Here is a 10,365-nt window from a genome sequence, read left to right as displayed (position 1 = left end):
TGGGTCTTCAGCTCTGTGCCTCTTGGTTTCTTAGATTTAATTCTGAATTCTGTGCTGTTACATACTGGTAGTTTTGTTTACAGTTTTCTGCCTAGGATGGTCTAATCTTTTTAAAAAACAAAATTAATGCAAAATAGAAACAGAAGTAGTAATGAGTCAGTTTATATTTTAAGAAATGTTTACTTTCCACTTAAAAAAAAGATATTAGTTTTACATAGTCCTGTTTGCCCATTTAGCGAACACTAACTTTAGACTGGAGATTGGTAAATATTTCAGCTTAAAATCCAAATGCTGTTTTAACAATGAACAAACTGGCTGGGCACAGTGGTTCACACCTATAATCCCAGTACATTGGGAGACCGAGGCGGGAGGATCACCTGAGGTCAGGAGTTCGAGACCAGCATGTCCAATATGGTGAAACCCCATCTTTACTAAAATTACAAAAATTAGCCAGGCATGGGGTGGCATGCACCTGTAATCCCAGCTACTTTGGAGGGTGAGGCAGCAGAATCACTTGAACCTAGGAGGTGGAGGTTGCAGTGAGACAAGATTGTGCCACTGCACTCCAGCCTGGGCAATGGATAGAGACTCCATCTCAAAAAAAAAAAAAAAAGAATGAACAAACTAAACCATGTAAGTAATGAAGGCTGGGCGTCACAAAAGAGCATTCAAGGTTTATATAATATTCTGGGTCTTTCCAAAGTAGGAATTGTACCTACCAAAAAAAAAAAAAAGGGAAGCTTAGGTACCATCATTCTTATCAAGAAAAACATATTTTCTCTCTTTGAGACAAATAAAACTTCATGGTATGATCAAGTAATGCAAATCACTTAAATAGGAACCAAAAGTCCTGGCATTTTGGTTGATAAAATACCTTTCTAAAAAAGTCTTTTACTTTGGCAAGAATTTTATTATTTTAATTTCATAAGTAGATTAATAGTGTCAACGTACATCAAATTAGACAATACCTTTTTAAAAATTGCATATTAATTAGAAACAGAGTAGAAGTTGTCCTAAGAAGAATTTTAAATCACAAAAGAAATTTAAACTATAAAACTGAGTTTTCTAGTTATTATTTGAATACCAAAAGCAAAAAGACCATAAAATACACTAATTACTTGAAAAATATCATTTTTAAGCCATAAAATAATTCATTTTTTAGAAGTGTCTCAAGAGAAGCTTGAGAGAAATAAACTTTCAAGGACTTTCTTTGAGATATGCCATTCAGTATGTTAGCCACTAGCCTTATGTAGCGATTTGAATTTAAATTTATTAAAATTAATAAAATACAAAACTCAAGTCCTCAGTCTCAACAGACACAGTGGCTAGTGGTTATCATGCTGGACAGTACATATACATATCCTTTCATCGTCAAACAACATTTTAGTGAATAATGTTACTTTAGAAGACAAAATTAACAAAAATTCATGCTGAAAACATTATAAAATTAGCTATTGGATTCTCATGATATTTTAAAAAATAACAACACATACATATATTCCTGAGAAGTATATCTTTAAGGTCACTTTTTTGGTTTGTTTAACAGTCAACAAAAATTACTATAGATAATTCAAAATTTTTCCTTTTAAACACCAAATCAGAGCCAATATAAGAAAATATAAACTATTCTTTCCTGAAATATGATTAATTCACAGGAAATCTGAACCAAAAAAAACCAAAAACTAATATTTTCCCCCATCTCCCTCCCCCTTGGTCTATTTCAAACTGTGATAGTTGCAAGGGATAAGTTAAAAAGAATTTCCTAAAATAAATATTTTATTAATATTCCCCATAGAACTTCCAACGTTTTATAACTTTATTTTCACGAAGGCACATGCATGTTTCTTCTGAGTTTATAAGAATGCCCAATTTTTTATTGGAATAGATTCTATTAACTGCTGCAAAATTATGTCCAAAAAATTGCCTTCCATTAGGCCTTTCTTCTGAGGAAACTTACCTTTAAAAAATAAATTTACGGGGGAACCTCGGCGGGGATTGGCGCAGCGCGCGCCCCCTCCCCGGCACCCGCGCGGTGGGAACCGGCAGCCCCGTCCAGCGCTGACGTCAGACCGTCTGCCTGCCTCCGACCGCGGTCTCAGAGCGAAACCCGAGCTCCTTGGACTTGAATGAGGAGGCGGCGGCGGCGGCGGCGGCGGCGCTCGGCTGGGGAAAGCTAGCGGCGGAGGCTCAGCCCCGGCGGCCGCGCGCGCCCCGCTGCCAGCCCATTCTCCGGACGCCACCCGCGGGCACTGCCGACGCCCCCGGGGCTGCCGAGGGGCGGCCGGGGGAGGCGCCGAGGATCGCGGTCCCGCGCACTGAGCCCCACGGCGCCCCGGGAACTTGGCGGCGACCCGAGCCTGGCGAGCCGGGGCGCGCCTCCCCCGCCGCGCGCCTCCTGCATGTGGGGCCCCAGCTCCGGGCGCCGGCCGGAGCCCCCCCCGGCCGCCCCTGCGCCCCCCGCGCCCCGCGCCGCGCCGCCGCGCCGTCCATGCACCGCTTGATGGGGGTCAACAGCACCGCCGCCGCCGCCGCCGCCGCCGGGCAGCCCAATGTCTCCTGCACGTGCAACTGCAAACGCTCTTTGTTCCAGAGCATGGAGATCACGGAGCTGGAGTTCGTTCAGATCATCATCATCGTGGTGGTGGTGATGGTGATGGTGGCGGTGATCACGTGTCTGCTGAGCCACTACAAGCTGTCTGCACGGTCCTTCATCATCCGGCACAGCCAGGGGCGGAGGAGAGAAGACTCCCTGTCCTCAGAAGGATGCCTGTGGCCCTCGGAGAGCACAGTGTCAGGCAACGGAATCACAGAGCCGCAGGTGTATGCCCCGCCTCGGCCCACCGACCGCCTGGCCGTGCCGCCCTTCGCCCAGCGGGACCGCTTCCACCGCTTCCAGCCCACCTACCCTTACCTGCAGCACGAGATCGACCTGCCCCCTACCATCTCGCTGTCAGATGGGGAGGAGACCCCGCTCTACTAGGGCCCCTGCACCCTCCAGCTCCGGGACCCCGAGCAGCAGCTGGAACTGAACCGCAAGTCGGTGCGCGCACCCCCAAACAGAACTATCTTCGACAGTGACCTGATGGATAGTGCCAGGCTAGGCGGCCCCTGCCCCCCCAGCAGTAACTCGGGCATCAGCGCCACGTACTACGGCAGCGGCGGGCGCATGGAGGGGCCGCCGCCCACCTACAGCGAGGTCATCGGCCACTACCCGGGCTCCTCCTTCCAGCACCAGCAGAGCAGTGGGCCGCCCTCCTTGCTGGAGGGGACCCGGCTCCACCACACACACATCGCACCTCTAGAGAGCGCAGCCATCTGGAGCAAAGAGAAGAATAAACAGAAAGGACACCCGCTCTAGGGTCCCCAGGGGAGCCGGGCTGGGGCTGCGCATGGGGAAAGTCAGAACACGCCGCACTTCTTAGAAGAGTAATGAGAGGAAGGCGGGGCGCAGAAAAGTATCGTATGGCCTTCCCTCCCACCTCCCTGTGTATAAATATTTACATGTGATGTCTGGTCTGAATGCACAAGCTAGGAGAGCTTGCAAAAACAGAAAAAACAAACAACAACAACAACAACAAAAAAAAACCACGTTTCTTTGTTGAACTGTGTCTTGAAGGCAGAAGAGAAAAAACATTTCTACAGTAGTCTTTCTTGTTCCTAGTTGAGCTTCGTGCGTGAATGCTTATTTTCTTTTGTTTATGATAATTTCACTTAACTTTAAAGACATATTTGCACAAAACCTTTGTTTAAAGATCTGCAATATTTTATATATATATATATATATATATATATATATATATATATATATATATAAGATAAGAGAAACTGTATGTGCGAGGGCAGGAGTATTTTTGTATTAGAAGAGGCCTATTTAAAAAAAAAGTTGTTTTCTGAGCTAGAAGAGGAAAAAAATGGCAATTTTTGAGTGCCAAGTCAGAAAGTGTGCATTACCTTGTAAAGAAAAAAAATTACAAAGCAGGGGTTTAGAGTTATTTATATAAATGTTGAGATTTTACACTATGTTTTAATATAAATATGTCAGTGCTTGCTTGATGGAAAAAAAATAAAATCAAAAAATAAATTTACGTTTTTTCAAAGATGTACTTGCAAGATGAACTGATACCATTTAAACAATAAAATAACAGCTTATGGTTTCAAAGTTTGGTTTATAAATCTGAGGCCTGAACCAATAATTTTATAAAATCACCAATTTGGATTGGCTGGGAAGGTGGGTAAGGAAATGTCCATTTTACCTCTAGTGGATTGGTGTGTGCAGGCAGTAGTGATATCAATGAGCAGCAATGTGGTGAGTTTATGAGATAATCACACCCCTAGAGGGTGAGAAGCACTCAATTGAACCTTATTCCTCACGACACACTTGAGGTGTCACTGTCACATGATAACCATACTCCCTGTCAAGTTTTATTAACTAGGGGTTATGAAGGTGATAAGACTAAAAGAAACTGGCCGGGCGCAGTGGCTCACGGCTATAATCCCAGCACTTTGGGAGGCCGAGATGGGTGGATCATGAGGTCAAGAGATCGAGACCATCCTGGTCAATATGGTGAACCCCTGTCTCTACTAAAAATACAAAAATTAGCTGGGCATGGTGTTGCACACCTGTATTCCCAGCTACTCTGGAGGCTGAGGCAGGAGAATTGCTTGAACCCAGGAGACGGAGGTTCGGTGAGCCCAGATCACACCATTGCACTCCAGCCTGGGTACCAAGAGCGAAATTCTGTCTCAAAAAAAAAAAAAAAAAGAAAAGAAAAGAAAAGAAACTGAGTGAATGGCATGTAAAATGAATGATAACCAGCTTAAATCTGGTGGCAGAAGGAAATGTGATGAACAAACATATACAGTGAGTTACATGTTATTTTAGAGAAATTTGTTAATAATAAATGAGGAAAAACCCCACATGCACTCCCAGATTATTTGAATTGCATTTTCTAGGAGACATGAGGGTTATGATCAACAATGTAAGTTGTGTTTTCATATAGGATTTAAAATGTTCAAGAAATTAATGATAACATAAAATTGAACTTTGACCTAAGACAGCCAGCTTATGCATGAGAGTGATTCATTGAAATCCAGCCAAAGGATTTAAGTATTAAGTCTGCAAGGGAGCTGATCAATAACACCCATACCGTATTCGATTTTAACAAAGTTACCTGAAACCAGAGATTAAAAAATAACGTGATAAGCTGGGCCTATAATCCCAGCACTTTGGGAGGCCGAGGCAGGTTGGTCACGAGGTCAAGAGATCGAGACCATCCTGGTCAACAAGGTGACATCCCGTCTCTACTAAAAATACAAAAATTAGCTGGGCATGGTGGTGTGCACCTGTAATCCCAGCTACTCAGGAAGCTGAGGCAGGAGAATTGCCTGAACCCAGGAGGCGGAGGTTGCGGTGAGCCGAGATCGCACCATTGCACTCCAGTCTGGGTAACAACAGCGAAACTCCGTCTCAAGAAAAAAAAAAAAAAAAATCAGGATATACCCTTTACTACTGTTACTCTATTACACTTTAAAATAATCAAGCATGAAAAGAAAAGAACAACAACAAAACAACAACAAAAACATAGCATCAAAATGCTTTAAAAGGACATGCCCTGTACGGGTAACCGAGAGAGAGGAGAACAGACCCAAAGTCAGGCAAGCAGGTTTTATTAACCTGCTGGACTGCTCCATAACAATCAGAGGAGGCAGCCCTGAGCTTACAAAACGAGGGGTTTATAAGGGGTGGGGGGCATAAGGGGGTCTTAGGACTGAGGAAATTTATCCGCTGGTAACAGGCACAGAGATAGTTCATTAACTTGTAACAGACACACAATACATCATCCTGTGACTTTTGTGGCGGCAGTCTTTTTTTATAAAGGAGAAACAAGGAGGTTTTTTTTACAAGTATGTGTCAAATAGAAATTTACAAGTATGGATAACCAACATATGTTTTCCCTGTCCTCTCTCAAGCTGCACGGATGGCTGCAATCAGGCTTTGCTTAATTGCAGAACATCTGGCAGCCATGATATGGCTCCTAGGTAGGGATTTAGGAATGCAGCTGCAGAGCAATCAGAGTGGGGGAAGGGGTCAGCCTGTGCAGAGGGGAGTTTCTTATCCCTAACATGCCCAAATATGTAACTTAAGTTATTTTGTTCTCATGTTGTGAACAACTGCCATATTTGTGGAAAGAATGTAGCTTCAGATATGGTGCACTTTGTGGGTAACCCGCCTTCTGGGAGCTGAGGAAGGAAAGCCAAGCAGATCACCAGCACAATTACTGTCTGAATAATATCTTAGTTTATAGGATCACTACTCAGTTATATCCTTTTATGCAATCCTTTATATATAATAACATATTAGTTTATAGTCATAACAATTAGTGCCTGAAGAATAACTTACCACTCAGCTATATATATATATATCTTAGTTGTTAGAGGAATTTCTAGAACAGACATGGTACAGAGCATAAATTAAGGGAAAAACAGCTATACATATATAATCATAGCTTGTTTATAGTCAGAGGAATGTCTAGAGCAGACATGGTGCAGAGACTGATTTAAGGGAAAAACACTTATACCAGGACAAGAATTTATGGCCCAGATGGCAGCTTTCAGTATCATAAAGATACCCACTCTACGTCCGGCTTGGAGCAAGAGTCATTCCTCCTGAAGAGGAGTTTCAGTACCTTGCCTCCAGTTCTTGTGGAAGGCTGCCCTCAGACCGGCAATCCCATGAGTGTCCAAGAGTTTGAAACCCCTCTGGTATAATCCCCCCCAGGTGGCTGGATATATTTTCAGCCCTGCTGTTATGTACTGACTCAAAGCATCCTCCTATAGAAATCACTGGAAGCTGCCAGCAGGTGGCTGTAGACCTTGTCAGATCTGCTGCTGCTGTACTGACTCAAAGCATTCTCCTATAGAATTCCTTAGAAGTAGCCTGCCCCTAGATAAGAGATATTACACACTGCACCCTCTTCACTGCACACAGCCCACCTCCTTGCCTCGGTGACCTAATGGGAGTGGACACCTTGCTTATCACACACATGATTGTCTTGACCCTATGACTGTTCTTAAGATGACCTCACGCACTACCCTGCCCCCTAATCTATACCCAATAAATACAGATGCTCCTGGACTTTCAGGGCCTCACCTATCTCTGCTTGTAAGTGGCGAGGTCCCCCAAGCCCAGCTGTCTTTTTCAGTTCTTCAGTATCTTATCTCTTTATTTCTTGGATCCTGTGCCTCAGCACAGCAATAGGGGACACTCCACGGCCCTGTAGGACTTGACCCTACAGCCCTTGAAGCTGCTTCCCAATTCACTGTGAAACATTATTATCTTTATCAAATAACAGTATCCCATCTCACTCCATTAACAAGATGGAGTGTTATTTCAGCTGGACTGCAGTCCTATCTGTCTAGCAGGGCTGGCCTGGGTGGCAGGGCGTCAATGAAAGGCTGTGAAATAATCAGTCATCATCATCAAATTGTGGTCAAGATTGTGAAGATGGAAGTTTCTGATGAAACCTCACCTTTTTTTTTTCCCCCAAGTGGTTCTGGATGTCCAGAGACCCACTAAAATACTTATGCTAAAGTGGAACGCAAACCTGATGCTCAAATACAATCTGGTCGGAAGACTCAAAACAATTATGAACATTTTTACTGTAAACTTGATCCACAACTTAGACAAAGAGAATTGAAACCCTGACTTACTGTGGCTGTTAAATCCCTATGAGTAAAGGTCTTCTATGAAAGAACAATGCTTGCATAAGAATAGATAAAACCTACTGAAAAGGCGTCTTTGAGTCGATTCTGTGCACAGGGGAAAGGGCTCCAAGTTGGCGCCTTGGGGTTGAAGGCCCCCAGCCGCACGCGGGGCCTCTGTGCACTCTGGATCCAGGAATGTTGTTTGAGGTGGGCGCTCCCTAGCTTTCAAGGGTCTTCCACATCCGGCCTAGTGGAAGGTGTCATTCCCCTCCCATGTGAAGAAAGACTGGGATTGCTTCTGGCCAAGCCCCCAGGTATCAATGAGGTGGTGGGTGGGGAGGGGGTGTGCAATTCCGATGGCCCAGAGGGTTCCACCTGCGGGACAAGACCTAGCCTCAGCCGGGAAGGGGCCCCAGTGGGGTGCAGAGGGGGATCGACCCTCCCTCTGAGGCCCTGTGCCTTCCTCCCGGGGATCCGTGCACCTGCTTTGGGGTGGGATTCACCTGGGGTCCTCCAGAATATAAGGGGTCTCTTGGGAGAGACAATAATTCTCAGCCCTTTATAACCTCCTTCCTAGATCCAGGAACATCTGTTGGGACATCAGCCCTGGTTTTGTGCACTCTGGGATTGGGACTGGAGGAAGGCAAAGAATGGGTCCCCCTAACTCCCTTTCCTGTCCCAGAATTCTCCCTCACCCAGGGCTTTAGGAGTTAGGGGATGGGGCATGGCCCTGTGACCTCCCTCTGGGTGGTGGTGGGGCCTCTAGGTGGAGATTTTCCCATCAATAGGTGCCGTGCACTCCCTTGTGGACATTTCTGGGTGAGTGGGAGTGAAGTCTCTTTCAAGGTGCATGTCCGGAGGCCCACCTCAGGTCGGATTTCTCTCCTGGGGGCAGAAGGAGGAGGATATGTCTGCAGGTGAGGAGTTGTGGTGGGAAATGCGCAGCTGTGAGCTTTACTCTCTACCAGAGCATTTTATCTCCCCCGGGCTTTTGTGAGGGTGGGAGATGACCTCCCCCTTCCTCTTCCTGAAGCGCTGTGTGGGGATCCTGAGCCTGGGGGTCCTGAGGCTGGGTGGCTGAAATGGTTTCCAGTGAGGTTTGGTTCTTGTGCAGCCATGTGAGGGAGGTTTCCATCTTGAGTTTCATGCCCTCTTGGGCTGGGATGGTTTGGTGGTTATCAGTGATATTGAGAAATGGGCCCCCATGGAGAAACCCCCTCACCACTTTTCTTCTTATAGGTGTCCCCACTAGCTTGGGAGAATTGAGGGGAGGGTGCTTGCAGTAGGCTACGGCCTGTGACATGGCCCTTCTTGGAGCCTTGGAAAGTGTTCACACCTGGAAGAGATATAATCTGATGGGGCCTCTGTCCTTCCACCCTTTACTTTGTGGCATTGGTTGGAGGGGCAGGTCAGCTCTCCGGATGCCGCCATTGGGGGTTAGCTTCCAGGGTCACTGCCATGGCTTCCCACCCTCTTGACTGTCTCCTGCCCCAGGGGCTCTATGGGTGGAGGAAATATCTTCCCCAGAGGTGTCCTCAGGCTTGGCTCACCTGGGGGTCTTCAGGGCCTGGGATAGGTGTCCGAATGCGGGCAATTGGGTGACTCCCCAAGCCATTTTCTGGAGTCATTTCATTCTTAGAGGGTCCAGGAGCTGCCCATCCTCCCTGGGACTCTAACTTCCTAGACAGAGGGTCATAAGGGAGGGGGTTGGTTATAGGCAGTTTTGTTTGGGGCTCCTGAAGTGAAGGCAGGAGTTGGGGGCTGGGGTATTAGCTCTGGGGAGTGCCTGTGTGCCACACCTTTTTTCTGGAATCCTCTCAGAGAAGAGACTGGATTGTGGAGGGAGCAGATGCCCTGTGGTCATACCCTGCCAGTGCTCCTCCCTCCCGCTATTCATGACAGCCTAGGATAAGGGTGTGTGTGCCAGGAAGTGTCTCCTAATCTAGGGAAGATTAGGTGATGGGAGGTGTGGCTACAGCTGGTGGTGTCGGGTGTCAATTCCCCTTGCCTGGATGGGGAGGTATGTGGTCTGCTGCCTGGCCAGAGAGGGGAAATGTGGCAGGAGGCCACCATCTCTCCAGCCACAGCTGGGATAGGAGACCCCCTTTCTTCTCTCCTCACTTTTCCCATTCCTTTCTTAAACCCCCCACCACCTCATTACTTGCCCCCTTTGCCACCAGTCCCCACCAAGGAAAAGGAAAATTGCTGGAAACCCACCCTCCACCAGAGCCCAGGTCCTGCTGCCCAGCCCTCCCGCAGCCACTCCCAGTAGCTAATCCTTTCTCCCTGTTACTTTCTCCTCCAATTTTGCAGCCACCTTGACTAATTGGATGAGCCTCCAGCCACCTTTTGAAAAAGTAAATATTTTTTGACCCCTCCCCACCCCAACCTTCACATCAATATGTCTTTTCACACATCTGGCCCTTTCTTGAGGTCTAATCATACACCTCTTGCTTCAAATTAGTTTACCCCCAGCCCCCAGACACTTAGGACCAACCCCTCCAGGTTCAAGGCCCCGCTGGCCTCCCCCAGTATTGAGGTTACTTCCCTAACTCCACCTCCAGCCTTCCTGTGACCTTCCCTGTGTCTGCCCCCATTTTTCTTCTCCTTCACTCCCCGGCATTGGGCTGAGCTGTAGAGCAGGGCAGAGAGACTAGAGAG

The 10,365-nt window shown here is 46.8% G+C and overlaps 1 pseudogene; it reads left to right on the top strand.

Moving 5' to 3' along the window:
- Positions 1–2,488: 2,488 nt before the first annotated feature.
- Positions 2,489–3,358, top strand: LOC105704956 (protein TMEPAI-like; annotated as a pseudogene).
- Positions 3,359–10,365: the final 7,007 nt, after the last annotated feature.

This window comes from Aotus nancymaae, unplaced genomic scaffold (assembly GCF_030222135.1).
Source record: "Aotus nancymaae isolate 86718 unplaced genomic scaffold, 86718_ANA_hifiasm-v0.15.2.pri h1tg000049l, whole genome shotgun sequence".
NCBI lineage: Eukaryota > Metazoa > Chordata > Mammalia > Primates > Aotidae > Aotus > Aotus nancymaae.
Note: the sequence above shows the minus strand (reverse complement) of the source record. Positions and strands in the feature narration are given on the sequence as shown.